General features: G+C 45.5%; 1 protein-coding gene across 1 annotated transcript in view; it reads left to right on the top strand.

Moving 5' to 3' along the window:
• The first annotated feature begins 12,688 nt into the window (after positions 1–12,688).
• RAB3B (RAB3B, member RAS oncogene family) overlaps positions 12,689–18,960 on the top strand; it is a 60,214-nt gene continuing 53,942 nt past the window's right edge. The window contains exon 1 of the mRNA XM_020987758.2: positions 12,689–12,997. The gene's annotated coding sequence lies outside the window, so the exon portion shown is untranslated. The remainder of the gene's footprint in view (positions 12,998–18,960) is intronic.

Here is an 18,960-nt window from a genome sequence, read left to right as displayed (position 1 = left end):
ATACATATATGTGATTTCTCTCTTTCTTCGATTTTTTTTTATCTGCCTCTCCAGAGGCAGCTAGATGGCACAGTGGATAGGAGGAGTCAGGAGGACCTGAGTTCAAACTGTTCTTATTAGCTGTGTGATCCTGGGCAAGTCACTCTATCTGCCTTAGTTTCCTCAACTGCAAAATAGAGAGCACCTACCTTGAAGGGTTTTTGTGAGGATCAAATGAGATGATATAAGGAAAGTGCTTGGCACAGTGCCTGCTGGCATGTAGTAGATGCTTAATAAATTCTTATTCCCTTCCCCTCCCTACTTTGGAATTTGAACCTAGCAGTGATATTGCTGGGTCAAAGCACTTTAGTAACTTTTTGAGCACAGTTCTCAATTGCTTCCCAGGATGCCTTGCTTTACCAACAGTGAATCACTTCCCACGGGCCCTTCGGCATCTGCCATTTTCCTTTTATGTCAATTTCACCAATTTGGTAGTATGGTGAAGCAGAATCTTAGAGTAGTTTTAATTTTGCATTTCTCTAATTATGTGCGATTTGGAACATTTTTTAATGGTGTGGCTCTCTACCTCTGAAAACTGACTGTTCATATCCTTTGACCTTTTATCTACTGGGGAATGGTTCTTATTCTTATCAATAAATCAATTTCCTATATAGCTTAAAAATTAGACCCTTTTCAAGGAAATTTGCTGCAAAGATCCCATTCTCCTGTTTCTCTTCTAATTTCAGCTGACTTTGTGCAAAGTATTTTATATTTGGCATAATCAAAATTGTCTAATTTGTTTATAAAGTCATTCTTTACATGAATGTCATGTACGCACTTAGAGTTAGCTGTGATACAGTATGAGATGGGGGATAAACCTAACTTCTGCCAGATTGGTGTTCAGTTTTCCCAACATTTTTTGTTGAATGGTGAGTTCTTACCCTAATAGCTGGGATCTTTGAATTTCTTAAACATTGATTCTGTAGATTACGTGCCTAATTTATTCTACTGGTAGAACACTTTTTTTGTAGCCCATTCTTTTCCACAAGAAAAAGGAGAGACTCTATCAAAACCTCTGCTGGGTGGTAGAGTGGATGACGCACCGGCCCTGAAGTTAGGAGGACCTGAGTTCAAATTTGGCCTCAGACATTTACTGGCTGTGTGACCCTGGGCAAGTCACTTAACCCTGAATTACCTCTGAAACAAACCTTTACTAAAGGCAGAATTGGCTTGAGAGAGGAGATACCCTCTTAATCCAAACTTCACAGAACAAATCCCCTTAATAAAAGGATTTGTTCTGTAAAACTTGGATTCAGTCAAAAAGCCGAACCTGAGGACCTAGAAGGCCGCATGTGCCCTTGAGGCCATAGGTTTCCCAGCCCTGTTCTAGACCTTCTTCAGGGATAGACCTATGGTGAGAGAAAAAAGACTTTGGGAAGTGGCAGACATGGAGAGAAGCCAGCAGCTTACCATGTCCTTGGCTGCCAGCTTATAGCTCTAGAGACTTCAGGGAATTTCCCTTTGGATGAAATCGGGAACTCTATCCATTGGATTTGACCAAGTTTGGAGACTCCACCATCTTCACCTAGAACGGAAAAGAACAAAGAAAAGGCCAAGTTCTGAAGCCCATTTCTTGGAGGCCTGAAAGTCCTAGACCTCAGACCTAAGAGACTTTCCCTTTTTCACATGGTCTCTTACAGGACGCCATGAGAGAAAGTCCCTGAGCTCTCCCAAACTTGAATGAAGCAAAGGCCTTGCCTGAGGCTGGTTCAGGCCTTTTCAAAGACACCAGCCGTTCCAGCTATGATCAGAAGCATTTATGATGTTAAGGGGCCCCCAAGGCACTTCCCTTTCGTGTCATCGTGATTCCTCTGGAAGCCAGCGTCCTCCCCTTGGAGAGGTTTTATAAACTGAGCAAGCTGACGTGGTCTTCACAAGTGTGATTGTTAGAGTTAGACAGCTTACGTTTCCACAGGTAGAAGAGCGCAGAGAGTTATAAAAACAAGTCAAGGAAGCAGTTACACTGCAGGTGGGCCTGGGCTTAGCCCAAAGCTGATGGTTCCAAGAAGACTCCCAAATCAAAATGAGAGTGAACCTCAGGCATAGTAACTTCTCTGCCCAGGGTGGGGGTGAGGAGCAATAGCACAACTGTCGGCACAGTAGGGCGGGAACAGGGGGCATTCCAGAACCAATGTAACCTGGAAGGACCGGACCAATCCAGGCCTAGGAGGTTTCGAGTTGAATTTAACTGTGTAAAAGCACACTTGCCCTTGCACTCAGGGCCCCCCCCTCCTGAAGAGGGTTGGAGTCCGCTTCTGGCCAGAAACCTCTAAATCCTCTGGACTTTCTCTGTAATAAACTTTCTTGATACTAAATGTTTGGTGTCAAGCGTATTTCTAACATGATGTTTTCTTTTTCTTTTTTCTTTTAATGTTCATGTTTTATTTTCACTTTTTTATTTTGTGTGTCTTATTGTACAGAAGATAAAATACATAAGATTGCAAAGGAAACTGCTAATATTGAAATAGGCAGCCAGGCAGTAGAGTGGATAGAGTGCTGGGCCTGGAGTCTGGAGGACCTGAGTTCAAATCCAGCCTCAGACACTCACTAGCTGTGAAACCCTGGGCAAGCCACTTAATGCTGTTTGCTTCAGTTTCCTCCTCTGGGCAAGTCGCTTAACCTCTGTCTGCCTCAATTTCCTATTAGTAAAGTGGGAGATAATAATAGTATTTACTTCCCAGAGTTGTTGGGAGGATCAAGTAAGCTCATATTTCTGAAGCACTTTGCAAACCTTTTCTTTTTTTTTTTTGTTAGTCAATGGGGTTAAGTGACTTGCCCAGGGTCACACAGCTAGTAGGTGTTATGTGTCTGAGGCTGGATTTGAACTCAGGTCCTCCTAACTCCAGGGCTCTCACTCTGTGTCACCTAATAGCAATGCTAGTCAGTAGCTATTATGTTACTACTGGGATACTACCACCCTCAAAAGGCTTCTTTGCTTCCGTAGTGTAGATCTCCATTAATGCGAGTGCTTTCCCTCCGTTGATTTTCTCCAACCTGCCCTGTGGATATCCTGTTTGTACGTAGTTGTTTGCACATGATCTCTCCCCCTTAGATGCTGAGCTCCTTGAGAGAAGGGACTGGGGTTTGGAATTTGTTTTCTTTCTTTATATTCCCAGCACTTAGCACGCAGCCTCAAACAGAGTAATAAATTGGTCAGTCTGCCAGCGTTAAGAAATGCTTTGGAGATGAAATCATGCCATGTTGCAAACTTGAGGTGATTATTATCATTATCCTTGATTATTATTATCTCATCCCACTCCCTCATTTTACAGATGAGGAAACTGAGGCCCAGAAAAAGCTCAAGTGAGTCGCAAAGTCACACAGGTAGTAAGTGATGGAGTTGGAAGTTGACGCCAGGTGCTATGACTCCTAAATCCATGCTGGTTTCCATGGCTCCACTAGAAACGTGAGCCTCTGTAATTCTTACGCCTTTAAGAAACCAAGCAGTAGCTGAACCAAACAGCCCAGGGCTCAGCTAGACTTTTTCTGCGGGATGGGACAGAGTCTCACTCCTCAGAGAAGGCTGTGCCCCGAGGGGGGCTGGCTTACCAACTGCTACAGACCCTTTTCCCCCGACACCAGCTTCTGCTCTCTGCCTCGGTTGTCAAGAGGCGTTGCTAAGGCTGGAGCCCCGGGGGATCTCCCTGCTTGGTATTGTCGCTGATGTTTTTCTTCTTTTGGGACAAGCAAGTGTTTTGCTCTGGCGATCTAGCATATACTAGAATATAATGTCCACCCTTCAATAATTCAATACAATAACTACTTTTTCAAAGCATCTCCTATGTGCTTAGGCAGCTAGGTGGTGTAGTGGTTAGAGCACCGGGCCTAGAGTCAGAAAGATTCATCCTTCTGAATTCAAATCTGGCCTTGGACACTTACTAGCTGTGTGACCTTGGGCAAGTCACTTAACCTTGTTCACCTCAGTTTCTTCATCTGTAAATGATCCAGAAAAGGAAATGGCAAACCATTCCAGTAACTTTGCCAAGAAAACCCCAAATAGGGTCATGAAGAGTAGGACACAACTGAAATGATTCAATAACAACCTGTGTGCCAAGCATTGGGTGAGTCCTAGGGGTGCAACAAAGAAAAAAAATGATAACAGTCCCTGCCCTCAAGGAGTTTACATTTTATTGGGGGAGGAGGAGGAACATACAATATGGGCCAAGAGAAGTCAATACAAAGCACATTCAAAACAAATGTGAATTAATTTTGGGCAGTGGGGAGGAAAGTATGGAGGACTAGAGATATTAAGAAAGGCCTCCTGGGAGAAGCAGCAGGTAAACTGAACCTGGAACAAAGCAAATAACTGACTTTTATATAATGCTTTAAGGCAAGTCAAGAGAGGACTAGCCACTCTGCCTTGGACCAGAGAGAGACAGCTCTAGCTGATGGCATGGGGGGAGGGGTAACTGAAGTGCCTCACCAGTACTAATCAGAAGGGCTTTAAATGAAAAAGGTTGGGGGAGGGAGAAAGGAAGGAGGGAAGGAAGGAAGGAAAGAAGGAAGGAGGGAGGAAAGAAAGAAATAAGGAAGGAGGGAGGAAGAAAGGAAGAAAAGAGGAAATGAAAGGAGAAAGGGAGGAAGGAGGGAAAGAAGGAAGGAAGGAGAGAAAAAAGAAAGGAAGGAAGGAAAGAAGGAAGGAAGGAGAGAGGAACAGCTGAGACACCCAGAAGTTCATAGGAGGCAAAATCCAAGAAAGGAGACAATAAGATATGTTGTTCAGTCATTCCAGACTCTTTGTGACCCTATTTGGGATTTTCTTGGCAAAGATATGGGAGTGGTTTGCCCTTTCCTTCTCCAGCTCATTTGACAGATGAGGAAACTGAGGTAAACAGGGTGAAGTGACTTGCCCAGGGGGGCACAGCTAGTAAGTGTCTGAGGCCAGATCTGAACTCAGATCCTCCTGACTCCAGGCCCAGAGTTCTACTCACGATGGCATCACCTAGCTGCCCTAGTAATAAGAGAGATGATCTTTAGTGTCTAAACAAAAATGCCCAGAATGTAGGCAACAATCAACAGGAACTTGGCATCCTAATTCCAGGTGGCAAATTTGAGCCATGAGAATGTCAGCTCATTGCTAGCAGGAATAATTAATTCCATTCTTTCTATTTGGATCCCCAGTGCCTAGCACAGGGTGTGGCTTAGAGTAGGTGTTTAATAAAATGGTTATTGAGATTTGGAATGAACCTCATGATTAGACTGTGGCTCTGGACCAATGTGCCTTATTTTTTAATGATGTTTTATTTTTTCCAATTACATGTAATGACAATTTTTAACATTCATTAAAAAAAATTGAGTTCCAATTTTTCTCCCTTCTCCCTTCCTAGGATAATAAGAAATTTGATATAGGTTACATATGTGCAATCATGTAAAACATTTCCATATTAGTCATGTTGTGAAAGAAGAAACAGACCAAAAGAACCAAAAAAACCCCCACAAAGAAATTAAAGAAAGTGAAAACTATATGCTTTGATCTGCATTCAGATGCCATCAGTTCTTTCTCTGGATGTGAATAGAATTTTCCATCATGAGTCCTTTGGAATTGTCTTGGATCATTGTATTGTTGAGAAGAGCTGAATCATTCATAGTTGATTATCACACTGTGTTGCTGTTACTGTATACAATCAACATACCTTACTAAGAAGAAATAAGATCGGGAAGGGGTAACATTGTATATTAAGAAGATATCCTTATATGAGCAAATCCAGACACCAGAATGAGGAAACACATTGGAAGAAGGAACAAAAGTGATCATGTCATCAGAATAGACCACAGACCACCTGGACAGAAGGATGAATGGATGAGATATTCTAGAAACAGGCTTGGTGTGGATGCATAATATAGTAGTGATGGGAGACCTCCAATATCTCTCTCTTGTCTTAAAGACAACTTCATTTCTCAAAAGATGGAGGAACCAATGAGGAGAAAATCTATTCTAGATCTGATTCTCACTAATGAGGAGGAACTGTTTATTAGTAAATTATGGGAACCCTGGGCATGAGTGACCATTCCATCCTAGAGTTTATGATAGAGGAGAAGCAAGCCAGGCTTAGTCTGATGGGCACTCTGGATTTAGAAGAAACAGATTTCCAAAGGTTCAGCAAAAAGAACTAAAATTCTAGAGGGGAAATCAGCCAGAAACAAGAGGAGACTCTCAAGACTGAAATTCTGAAGACACCAAGAGAAGAAATTCCAACGTGGAGGAAAAATAGGATATGTCTGATGAGATTGATGTGGATTCATAGGAAGCTCTCCAACCAACTTTGTTGTTTGTTTCTAAAGAATTGGACTGGGGCAGCTAGGTGGCACAGTGCATAGAGCACCCGCCCTGACGTCAGGAGGACCTGAGTTCAAATCCGACCTCAGACCAAACACTTGATACTTACTAGCTGTATGACCCTGGGCAAGTCACTTAACCCCGATTGCCTCACCAAAAAGCAAAAAAAAAAAGTGTCTGGAGAACTAAAGTTGAGAATGAGATGGGGCTGGTAAGAGAAATTAAGGACAACAAAAAGGGAATTTTTTTATATTGGGGAAAAAGGAAAATCATAAAGGGGATAGTAACATTGCTTGATGTGCATGAGTTGATGATAAAAGACAACAGATGGAAAGCAGAACTACTAAATTATCATTTAGTACTAAATAATAAATTGGCTTCTGGTTTTGTTTTTTTTTCTCTGCCAAACAGAATGATTTTTGCCCTGGGAAGGACAGGACCAAAGTAGCTAAGAGAAAGTTGAGACTCAAGATTGTAGAGAAATATCTAGTGATGTTCTTAATGATTTCAAGTCAACTCTATACTAAAGATCTGTTGGCACCTGTGATTGCTGAGCCCCTGTTGGTGATATCTGCAAGATTGTGGAGACAGGGAGAAGCATAGAGAAGGGTCAGTGTCCTAATATTCAGGAAAAGAAAGAGAACTGAATCTGAAAATAGTCCTGTAAGCTTGACTTTGATTCCTGGGAGAATTTTAGAATGGATCATTAAATAGATGTATAGCACAGAGAGTCTCTGGGCTCACTCTCCCAAAACTCACACTCTGGCTAGAATGTCAGAGTGCTAGAGCAAGGTTACCTTCTCCTCTGGGTTCCAGGGGCAACCCTGAGGATTGGAAGTTTCTTTCTAGTACTATCAATCACTAGTTCTTGTCCAATATCTTCCCCCAATATCATTGGCAATTCATATCTAACCAGTGATTACTTCCCTGCTACCAATTAACATCAATTAGCTTTTACAGAGGGAAATTTACTGAGAAAATATAGCCAGGACAGAAGTGCAAAACACCTTCTCCCTCCCCTGCCCACCCCTACCAAATCAGGACACAGTCTCTCCTTTACACACCCACTGGATCCCTGGAGAACTTAAAAGTTCAAATGCTACAAAGCATCCCCCCACCAAGTTCACTTCTGGTTATTGCATTGGCAATGGAGGAGCCATTCACAGGCTTGTAAGACAGGGTGTCTTGACAAGTGAATGGACTCATTGCTGGACTGAGTAAGGAAGATTGTTCCTCAGTGTTGGCTCCTTGCTATCTTCAGCTACTGCATCTACCTACAGCTCTGCTATGGACTTCTGTGGCTAGATTTCTGGTGTCTCTTTCAACCTTTTGAAACCTACAAGATCATTATCTTGTTGGTTCTGTCTGGATAGTCATTCACCTAAGAGTGGGAAAGAACAGACACGATGGTAACAAGAAGAACAGAGGTAGCCATGGGTTCATGGCCACAAGGCAGCCTAGAGGATGAGATAACGTAGACAAGGAGATTGCTCTCTCTCTCTCTCTCTCTCTCTCTCTGTCTTTGTCTGTCTGTCTGTCTGTCTGTCTGTCTGTCTGTCTCTCTCACTTCTCCTCTCTGTCTCTCTCCAGGATTGCAACTGGTCTTGACTCATTTGACAATGGAGCAGAGAGAGTGAGCTCCTGCCTGTTCAAGCCATTTGCATACACTCAGTATTAGCAGAGCAGCCGGGTAAAAAGATTTTCCTCACCACATAAATGACCAGAAACAGAGAATATTTGTGTGTGCTCTAAAGCATGGAGCTGAATGTCTGCCCCTACATTACACAGTTCTGGAAGTAGGCTCACCAAGCCTCCAGTTAAGCTGTCAGCAGGCAGAATATACTGCTCAGGCTCCAAGCCAGAGCCCCTACTGGCTGGTTCCCATTACAGAAAACTGGTAACTATCTAGAAAAAGAAGCAATGGTCACAAGGAGCCAAACTGGCTTCATCAAGAATAGGTTATACCAGAGGCAGCTAGGTGGTTACGGTCAATAGAGCACCAGCCCTGGAGTCAGAAAGGAGGACATGAGTTCAAATCCAGCTTCACACACTTACTAGCTGTGCTACTCTAGGCAAATCACTCAACCCCAATTGCCTGAAAAAAAAAACCCCAACAAAACCACTGTTATATCATACACATTTTCTTTCCTTTATTGACACTGTTACTACACAGGCACATCAGAAGAATGCAATAGATTACCTAGATTTTTAGCAAAGTTATAAAGGCTCTCAGACTGCCCTTGTGGAGAAGATGCAGAGACATAGATTAGACGCTGATAAAATTAGATGGATTTGGAATCGGTTGACCTCTAAGAGTAGTTATTAATGGTTCGGTATCAACTTGGCGGGAGGTCTCCAATGAAGTGCCTCAGGGATCTGTCCCTGCTTGGCCCTATGTTGTTTAATATTTTTATCAGTGACATCAATAAAAGGATAGATGATGTGCCCATAAAGTTTGCAGCTGATGTAATACTGGGAGAGATAACTTACCCACTGGATGGCAGTCAGGATCTAAAGGACTTGACAGGTGAGAACACTGGTTGAATTGAAGATGATACTGAACTTTAATAATCACTCAGTAACCATTTAATAAGCATCCCAGGAAATGTGGCCCAACAGCTGTTACAAAGGACCCAGAGAACTTCTTGCCACCAGAGGTCTTTGGCCCTGTCCAGTGCTTTGACATTGATAGAATTTTATCAATGGAAATCACATTAAAGAAGAAACACTACTATGTGCTTTGCTGCTGCACTCTGAGGACTGTGGGGCTTTTCCATCTGATTCATGAAAACCTCCTATATGTGCTTTGTCTCTTCCCTGCTAGAATGTGAGCCTCTGGAGAGCCTTACTTTTCTATTTGCATCCCCAATGCTTTGAACATAGTAAGTACTTAATAAATGTTTTTTTTTTTCATTCATTCACTACTGTGTACCGGTCACTGTACTAGGCTCAGGAGACACATAGGCAAATGTGAAATAACCCCCTTGAGGAAGTCACATCCTAACAGGGGAGACAAAATGCTTTGTCCAAAAGTGGGATAGAGCACAAACCCTCCTTTGAGGTCTTTAGGCAGAGTTTGGATAAACTATTTGTTGGGTAAGTTATAGTAGAGATTCTTTTGCTTTGCTGGTTTGATGAGATAGCTGCTGAGGTCCCCCCCCCCCAGCTCTTAGAGTGTGTGATTATTCAATGTACACACATAGGGATAAATGTAAAAAGTATTATGATTGGGTTTAAAAACTCAACTCCATAAGCCCATGATTAGGCTAAGACTGTCCTGTCAAACATTCAGACATTTTAGTGGATTTCAAGCCCAGTGAGTGTCCCAGCATTTAGCGTGATCCTTTGTATCTAGTCTGCACCCATACATGTTGGTTGAATGGGTTGAATGGAAAGGGGGAGATTGTGGCTGGTCACTTGGTCAGCTTCCCCTGGCTCCCTCTTTCCCTACTGGTGTGACACCTGTAGCTACTCTAGACCCGCAGACCACTGAGTACGACTGTTTTATAAACGTTCAGGGAAGGAAACCAGAGAGCCCAAAAGACAATCCGAAGGCAACTTTTAAAGACAAAATCAGTTGGGGGAAGTAGAGGGGACCTGGTCCCCATAAGTAGAGACCCCAGGCAAAGAAGGGTGGAAAGAGCTGGGAAAGAGCTCACCTGGAGTGCAGCTGCAAGGAATAAGTTGGCCAATAACTCTGTTTTAACTATTTTTTGCTAAGTAGGACAGCTGTCTAACCCCAGATGTGGTCACCAGAGTTGGACGTGACTGAAACAATTCAACAACAACAAAATTCTGCAAGTTTGGCCATTGCTTTCTAAACTGTATTGCTCTTGGACAGAGCTCCAAATGCCCCACTTTAGTTTTGTCTCTGCCAATAGTGTGCCTTAGCAATGTCCTCCAGCATCCTTTATAGTTACTCGTTTGTGAGTACACACACACACACACAGTCAATCAGCATGTATTAAGTGCCCTGGATGTACCAGGTTGTGTGCCATTTGGCTTGCACATCTTCAGGGAAGGAGACCTGACAGCTAGAGATGCCGGCGGTGCTAGAGAAACAAAGACAAAAACTGATACCTAGAGATGGAAAGTGATGACCTTCTCAAGGTCATGTGGGCATTAGGTGGCAGATCTGGGATTTGAATCTAGGTCCTTGGATTTGGAACTGCTTGAAACCACAAATGAATGAGAGACTTCAGGCAACTAGGTGGCAGTGCACAGAGCCCTGAACCTAGAGTCAGGAAGACCTGGGTTCAGATCCAACCTCAGACTCTTACTAGTTGTGTGACCCTGGGCAAATTCCTTCATTCTGATTGCCTCAGTTTCCTCATCTGTCAAATAAGCTGGAGAAGGAAATGCAAACCACCCCATATCTTTGCCAAGAAAATCCCAAAATGGGATCCCAAAGAGTCGGACACAACTAACTGATTAAAATCGACAACAATAACAAGAAGCAGCTTGGTACCTCTCTGGGCCTCAGTTGTGCTAAGAGCCCTTCCAGTCTAAGGTTCTCTAAGTACTGTAGCTCTTCTGTCTCCTCTCAGGGCCTAAGGGTCAGGTGGACACACACTTGGGATATTCTCTCAGAGGGCAGGCAGCCTGGTTTCCTACCAGACCTGCCAACTCTTCTTGGAAATATCTCCACCCGACCCCCCCCCCCAGCAGCTCTTCTGTCCTCCAGGTAAAACTTACAGTTTAGCCAAGTCTGGTTTGACAGCCTGGAGAAATGGGGTGGGGGAGGGAAGAGGCTAGCAGCTGAAAACTGGCCCAGATCTTATTCCTTTAAATCTCCCTGACCAATCACCACCCAGCTGACCCAAAGCAGATAGATCTGCCGGAACTTTCCTGCCCCCAATTACTCACACCAATTTTGTAGTAAAAAGAGCCTTGGGCTCCTGGTTGGGAAGATTCAACTCATAGCCTTGGCTCAGACACTTCCTCACTGTGTAACTGTGGGCAGCCTGTACCCATGTGGTGGGATTTGCGGTCAGTGGATCTGAGTTTAAATCCAAAAGTATGGCTGTGGGCAAGTTTCTCTATACGGTCTGGGCCTCAATTTCCTCCTCTGCAAAGTGTAGGGATTGGATTAGGTGGCCATTAAGACCCCTTCCAGCACTAAATCCTATGGGCAGTACATATGTGCTGATCCTCCTTTCCAGCATAAAACAGCAGGCCCATGAGGGTCTGGGATTCGCTGCCCCTCCTCTATGGCCCTCAGACCAGGACTCCTGGGTCTGCATCTGCCCAGGATGGGTCCCCAGAAGCTACCTGTGCAGCCAGTCAGCCAATAAGCATTTATGAAGAGCCTGCTGTGTGCCAGGCACTGTGCCTAACGCTGGGGATGCGAAGAAAGGCAAAATAATAATTAGTTCTTGCTCTCACAGTCTAAGCAGGGGAGGCCCACTGCAAATCAAAGAACACATAACTATTGAATAGATCAGCAATTTCTGAGTTCAAACGAACTTGGAGATCAAAGAGCTTAACCCTCTTATTTTGCAGAAGAGGAAACTGAGGCCAGAGAGAAGTGACCCGTCCTAAGTCACCTAGCCAGAAAGTGGCCCAGCAAGGATTCGAATCCATGTCCTGTGACTCTTATTCCAGTTCTCCTTCCCCTGGTTTAAATGCTAAAACTTTAAGCTCTAAGAACAGCGGATCAGAGCGGGTGCCCTGGGGCCACAGAGGCATGAGCCATTCTTCATGAGCGGCCCCCATCTGTCACAGGGAGCCACCAAACCTGCTGGTTAGTTAACCCTTGATGGCCCTCCTGGGGCTAAGCACCTGGCAGGAACTGAGGGACGGGGACTGAAAGGAGGGGACTAGGGGGCGAGGTCTTAGAGTAAGGGAGCCAGCGGGGCTGTTGACACCCAACAACAGCGGGGCTACGTTGTCCGAGAGTCGATGCGCGGCAGCTGAAGGTGCAGAGTTAGGGAAGGGGATTGAGGAGGATTGGCGGGGTGGGGTGGGGTGCTGAGGACAGAGACTGAGAGGTTGGGGGTGGGGGATTGAGGAGGTGGAGGCTGAGAGGAGGGACAGAGGGGAGTAGCCTGACCTAATCGAGTTTAGGGTCTGAGTGGCAAAGACCAGGGAGTTGGCTTTTGGGGATCGAGGGATGGGGATTGACAGCAAAGGGTTGGGGGACTGAGGGGCGGGGCCTGAGAGGAGGGAGCTGAGGAGGACTGACCGACTGGGGGGGGTCGAGGTCTCGGGGGGTGGAGGGGAAAGGGCTGGAGGTTGGGGGATACTTGAGGGGCTGGACCTAAGGGGAGGAATGAAGGGATGGTGTCTGCGGGAAGGGGCGGTGCTGGGCTGGCTCCGCCCGGGGCGGGACTAGGCGCTTAGCGGTTGACCAGTCCTAGCCGCAGTCCCAGCCCCTTTTCCCGGAGCCGGTCTGGAGAGCCAGAACTGGGCGCTCGGAGTCCGCCGTAGATCGAGGCGCCGCCAGAGCTGGAGAGTTCTCCGGGACCAAGCGGGGTCCTCTGAGCTCCGTCCCAGGCCGCCAGGACTGCAGCCTTGCCCTCCCCTGCCCCGCGCTGCCATTTGGTCAGTCCCGTCGGTGCAGTCCCGGGTGGCTGCGCTGCTCCCTCAGGTGCCGGCCCCGCGCTCCCGCAGCGGGAGGCTTGACCTCGAGAGCAGCGTCCCAAACGCCCCCTCCCCAGTTCTCAGAGCCCCCCAGCCGAGGTAGGAGGCGCGCCGGGCAGAGCGATCTGGGGAAGGGGAAGGGGGGCGTTAGGGAGAATTGAGCCAGAGGGATGGGGGGCAACGGAGTCTGGAGGAACTGGGGGCATTGGGGTTAGGGAAGGAAGAAGGTCGAAGTCCCAGAGGGCTGGAGCAGGATCAGGGGGCGTTGGGGGAGAGTGGCGCTGGCTGACCGAGAAGACGGGGGGGGGGGATGAGTGCTGGCAGCACACACACACCAGGGCCGATTGTGCGGGGTAGGGGGGAGGGCACTACTGCAGGCGAAGGGTCTCCAGACCAGGATAAACTGAGGGAGAGGCCATGTGTGGAGGATCTAAGGCTGAAGCAGCCGGAGGGTCTGGGAGCAGGTGCCGGAACCTTGGGTTGGGGGGGGAGGGGGCGCTCCCGTGCTCTATGTGCGGTGGGTGGGGCAGGTTGGAGCTAGACACTGGGACCCGAGTGGGCTGGGGGGAGGGGGCATTGGTTGGGTCCTAGTTTCTAAAGCTGGGGCTTTACCCTAGTCTGGGTACGGACGAGAAGAAGAGCTAGCGAGACCTCTGTGCTTTAAGGGGCGACAGGGTGGAAGGGCAGCTTGGCTTTCCAGGCTTTGCCTTGGTCAAGGGAGTGGCCCCATGGGAGGGGGGGCGGGGCTGCTCCCAGTGGAGGCCGCCTTCTCTGGTCCATTGAGGAGGATGTGGGCGCGACTTCTTTGGGTAGAGAAGGAGGGGAGTTAGCAATGCTAGAGGAGGGGGAGTAGAGATAGAGAGAGCAATAAAAGATTTCAGGGCTCCCTAGTATTATTGCTTGAATGTATGTGGTTCTATGTGTATGTAGATTTATACGCATGGGGGTGACTGGGGGGGGGAGTTTGATGAATTTCCCAATATGAGCGTGAGCGAGCTCCGTGTCAGGGGGATAGACAGGGGTGGTGGCAGTTCTCTAGGGGGGTTATAGTGATACGGGAGGTCTAGTGAGTTCCTCAAACCCTGTACCTCTTCCAAATAGATCACCATTTATTTGTCCGAGAAGACCTCTGAAGTCCCTCCTAGCTCTGAGATTCTGGGGTTCTAAGTCACGAAACTCTTGTTTCCTCACTTGTCAATAGGTTTAATATGATTCCTGCCTTCCTTGCTTCTCTCCATTCCAGGGCTTTGGTGGGTGTTATCAGATCATGGGACAAAGGCTGGAAGAGGCAGTGCAGAGATTGGCTAGCATAGTCTGTCAGCTAGCAAGCATTTACTGAGCAGTTACAACATGCTAGACGCTGTGCAGTGCTGAGGAAATAAAGGCAAAAGCAGGAGTCTTCAGGGAGTTTACATTCTAATGGGGAAGCTTCTCCAGACTCTCACATTTCCTCCAATGAGAGAAACGGAGTCCTAGAGAGAAGGAAGTGCCTTAGCCAAGATATCCCAAATAGTAAATGGCAGAGCTGGGGCCTTCAATTCCAGAGGCTGCACTCTTTCTACTACACGGTGCTTTGGATGGGGTGGAAGTGAGTGTCATCAGCAGCCAGGGAAGGTCATGGCTGACCTTCCACATCAACCACAGAGTCAGGGCTGTGCTGGCCTCCAAATTTCTTCTAATAGCTCCTTATCGGTCTTCCATCCAGGAATCCCACTGGATCCTTTTTTGCAGAAGAGACCATAATGGCTCAATTATCTACAGGTCACTTATGTGGCAACCTTAATTTATCCAGCAATTTAGCTGATGCTTTTTGATCTACAGGTATTTTTAGCCTGCACTACATCTCAGGGCTGGACTCATCAATTAGAAGGTAGGCTTGTCTATCTGGTTTTTTTTTTTTTTTTTTTTTTAAGCTCAGCTTGATTTCTTTCCCAAGTTCATGGACTTGAGGTAGAATCACAATGTCACAGTTGGGAGAGACCTTAGAACTCATCGTGTAAGTTAGTGGCAACCAACCAATGAACCAGAAACCAAGAGACATTTAAATATAAACAAACAGACAGGTATATGAGGGAGGCATGGCAGCCAGAGAGAAAAAGGAATCGGTTTTTGCACTACCCAAGAGAAGAAAGATGTTCTGCTACAAATAGGGTTGTGAAGCATTTATTAAGAACTTACTGCATGCCAGGTACTATGCTAACTACCTAGCCAGCTCTACAAAGTGTGATAGTCTCTGTCCTGATGGAGCCTACATTCTTTTGGGAATCTATCGCTCAATAAACATAATATTAAGCACCTACTATACGTCCAGCACTGTGCTCCAATGCATTCATTAACAAGTAAATAAATTTTATATCTATCTATCCCTCTCCCAAAGCAGATCAGTCCCTTCTCTGCAGCTCAGACTTAGAACACTGGTGGTTATAGGGGTGGGGATTGACAGGGTAAGTGATTTGCCCAAGGTCACATAGGTAATTATACTTCAGAGAAAGGACTTGACCCCAAGTTTTCTTGACTCCACTGCACCATTTTCAAATACTGGATGGATTTAAAATAAATACACATTGATGGTGAGGGCAAGGTCCAACCGACACGGAATCTGGAGCCTGTCTTTGTATCCCTGGTGCTTAACACAGTACCTGGCACATAGTAGGCACTTTAAAATGCTTGTTGACTCTTGGTTGACTGGCAGAGTAAGGACTGGCTAGAATAAGTCTTCTGATGAAGTGTCCTTTCTGTCCCATCGGTCAGCAATGCCTTTCTACCTAGAATCTCACTGCTTACTTTGTCTGCCTCTCTCAAATGCCCCCACATATATTAGATATGGGAGTTATCTGTATTTGTGTCTTTCCCCTCTACTAAGCTCTATGCTTTAAGAGGGCAGATGCTGTGTGGGATCTGTTCTAGCACCCAGCATAGTTCTGGGCAAACAATAGGCACTCAGTAGATGTTTGAATGAGGGAAAGAATCTTGCTAGTGGGTCTAGTGTCCTGGAAAGAGCACTGAACTGGAATTCAGGACAGCGGGGTTTTGGGCCCAGGGCTCCCACTGAGTTGCTATGTAACCTCACCTAAGTTATTTTCCTTGTCTGGGCAGCAGTTTTCAAACCTGCACAATGAGGGGACTGGACAAGTTGGCTGCTAGGGTACTGTCTAGCTTAAAGATTTCAGGGGTATGGTCACATTAAGCAAACTGGGGGTAGAGTCACTGGTAGATGACCAAGTGCTGATGAGGCTGCCTCCTGGACCGCATTCTTGGACCCCAGCGGAGAAGGATGCCATTTTATCAGACAATGGGGGAGGTGGCCATCATTGCCTTGGCTCCCCATGTGATAGTCTTTTTGTCAGTTTCCAAGAGTAGCTCATATCTCACAAGAGCATTTATTTCCTACTTGGTACTTCGCCTGTGATTAAGGTATGCAGTTATGATGTGGTAGTGGTCCTTCTGTTGGTAGCATGTGATTCTAAAAAGTAGATGTATGATATTTCCTCTTAATGATGAGATGATTATGATGGTAGGATTTACCTGAAATGGATGTAATCATATTTCTTTAAAAAAAACCTTGAAACAAAACCAGAACTCTGTTAATAAACATCTGAACTTTTAAAATGATCTATTTCTGCCAGTTTTCAACTAGAACTCTTGGAGTCTTAGAATCACAGAATGTGAGAAAAGGAAAGGACCTTAGAATCTAGAATGTCAGAGTTGAAAGGAACCTTGAAAAACATCATGTCCAGCCCCCTACTTTTACTCACCTTGTTCATCCAGTCATTTATTCATTCCTACATTCAACAAATGTTAATTAAGCATCTGCTAGGTACAGAATCTTGGGCTAGGTGATCAGGGCGAGATACAATTTGGAAAATAAACTGGTCTGCCTTCAAAGAGCTTACCTTCTAGTAGGCAACACAAACAGGTCACTAAGTCCACTAAGTTACATAATTAGTGCATAGAAGAGATACAAAACTGTGTTTGAGATTTCTGGGCTGAGGTGTGTTCATTTGGAAGAATCGTTGGCCTGGGCATCCTGGAAGGGGTGCCGTTTGGGGTGAGCTTTAAAGGATGATTATTAGGAATTCCAGTGGTGAAAATGAAAATGAAGAGCCTTCAGAAAAGGTGAGAGGAAGTCCAGAGGTAATATTTTTGACTCCAGGTCACAGAATTGATGGCAGAGCTTGAACTAAGCAGAGAAAAGATTTGAGCTGATCTTCTTAGCCTCTCTTCACTGTTTTCTAGTCCCTCATGTTACTGCGTCCCAGAAGGATCCATTAAATTAGAGGTTCCTCATCTTTTTGGGGTTTTTTTGAAGTCAGTCTGCTGAATAGTGCTTTTTCAGAATAGCATTTTTAAAGGCATAATATAAAATATGTAGAAGGGGCAGCTAGGTGGCGCAGTGGATAGAGCACTGGCGCTGGAGTCAGGAGGACCTGAGTTCAAATCCAGCCTCAGACACATACTGTCACTAGCTATATGACTCTGGGCAAGTCACTTAACCCCAACTGCCTCAAAAAAAAAACTAACCAAAAATAAAATATGTAGAATTATAGAGGAAACCAATCACATTGCAATACAGTTATGAAAATATGAAAAAAAAATAAGTTTATGGTCTCCTGTACATGAGTCATTTGTCTCTGTGCTTACAATTTTGCTTACAATGTGTTTCTTCTTATGAAGAACTTGCTTCTGGTAATTACTTGGCAAAAGGAGAGATATATACCCTCAGGCTCATGAACTGGGCCAGAGCCTGCTTGGAAGAGAATGGAGAATCCTGGAGGGGCTTCCAGTCTTGGGGATACTGATACCTTGAGGCTCAGGGAAGGAATGTGATACGCTCAGTACATTCATTCATTCCATTCATTCACCCATTCATTTATACCTTCTTCATTCATCCAACATTTATTAAGCACCTAGTCTGTGGCCAGCACCATCTAGGCACTATGGGGCATTCATTCTAAGATTAAGACAGTTTTAAGACCCTGGAGCATCTGATAGTCTGCTGCAGAAATAAACAACATAATATAGAATGATGGACCAGATCAAGTGTAAGCTAAACATTACCTGCTTCACAAATATAAATAGCAAGACGACTGAAAAATCTGGGGGTCTAAGTGCACTGCAAACTCACATGAGTCAGCTGTGGGTTGTGGTGGTTAAAAAATCTTTTATGATTTGGACTGCTTTCAGAGAGGCATGCCATTCAGGATTTCAGGACATCTCACTAAGTGTTCTTTTCTTTTTTTTCTTTTTTTCTTTTTTAAAATTTTTCTTTTATTTATTTTTTTTTGGGGCAATTGGGGTTAAGTGACTTGCCCAGGGTCACACAGCTAGTAAGTGTCAAGTGTTTGGTCTGAGGCCGGATTTGAACCCAGGTCCTCCTGACTTCAGGGCCAGCGCTCTACCCACTGCACCACCTAGCTGCCCCCATTAAGTGTTCTTTTCACCCTAGGTGAGTTGGTAATGGGAGGTGATTGTCCTCTGCCTTTGAAAGGTCTCATCTGGAGTACTGCATCTAGCTGTGGGCTCCACAATTTAGAAAGGACTTTGATAAGCCAGACAGTGGCCAGAGGAAAGCAGCTGGGGGAAAGGCCTGAAGTCCCTGTTATATGAGGCTAGAGTGAATGAACTGAGCCTATTTAGCCTGGAAAAGAGAAGCCCTAGGGGCAGCTAGGTGGCCCTAGAGTAAGCAGGACCTGAGTTCAAATCTAACCTCAAAATGCTTACTAGCTGTGTGACCTTGGGAAAGTCGTTTAACCCCAATTGCCTCGAAGGAAAAAGTAAAGAAAGAAAAGAGAAGATTTAAGGCAGGGACTTTATAAGTGCCTTCAATTGCTGAAGATGAAAGAAGTGGTCCATATACGGGAGCAGTGTGGGGAGGAGACATTTAATTTAGTCTCTGTGTCTGGAAAAATTTTTCGAGCAAAGAGAGAGGAGAGAGTTGCTCTGGGAGTCTGGGGGTGGGGAGGTGGGTGGGTTTCAAGTAGAGTTGGGATAATCATTTGTAGCCTATATTTTTGAGAGGATTTTTAGTTAGATGTGGTGGGTTGGATCAGATGACCTTGGAG

This window comes from Phascolarctos cinereus, unplaced genomic scaffold (genome assembly GCF_003287225.1).
Source record: "Phascolarctos cinereus isolate Bilbo 61053 unplaced genomic scaffold, phaCin_HiC Scaffold_5;HRSCAF=322, whole genome shotgun sequence".
Lineage (NCBI taxonomy): Eukaryota > Metazoa > Chordata > Mammalia > Diprotodontia > Phascolarctidae > Phascolarctos > Phascolarctos cinereus.
Note: the sequence above shows the minus strand (reverse complement) of the source record. Positions and strands in the feature narration are given on the sequence as shown.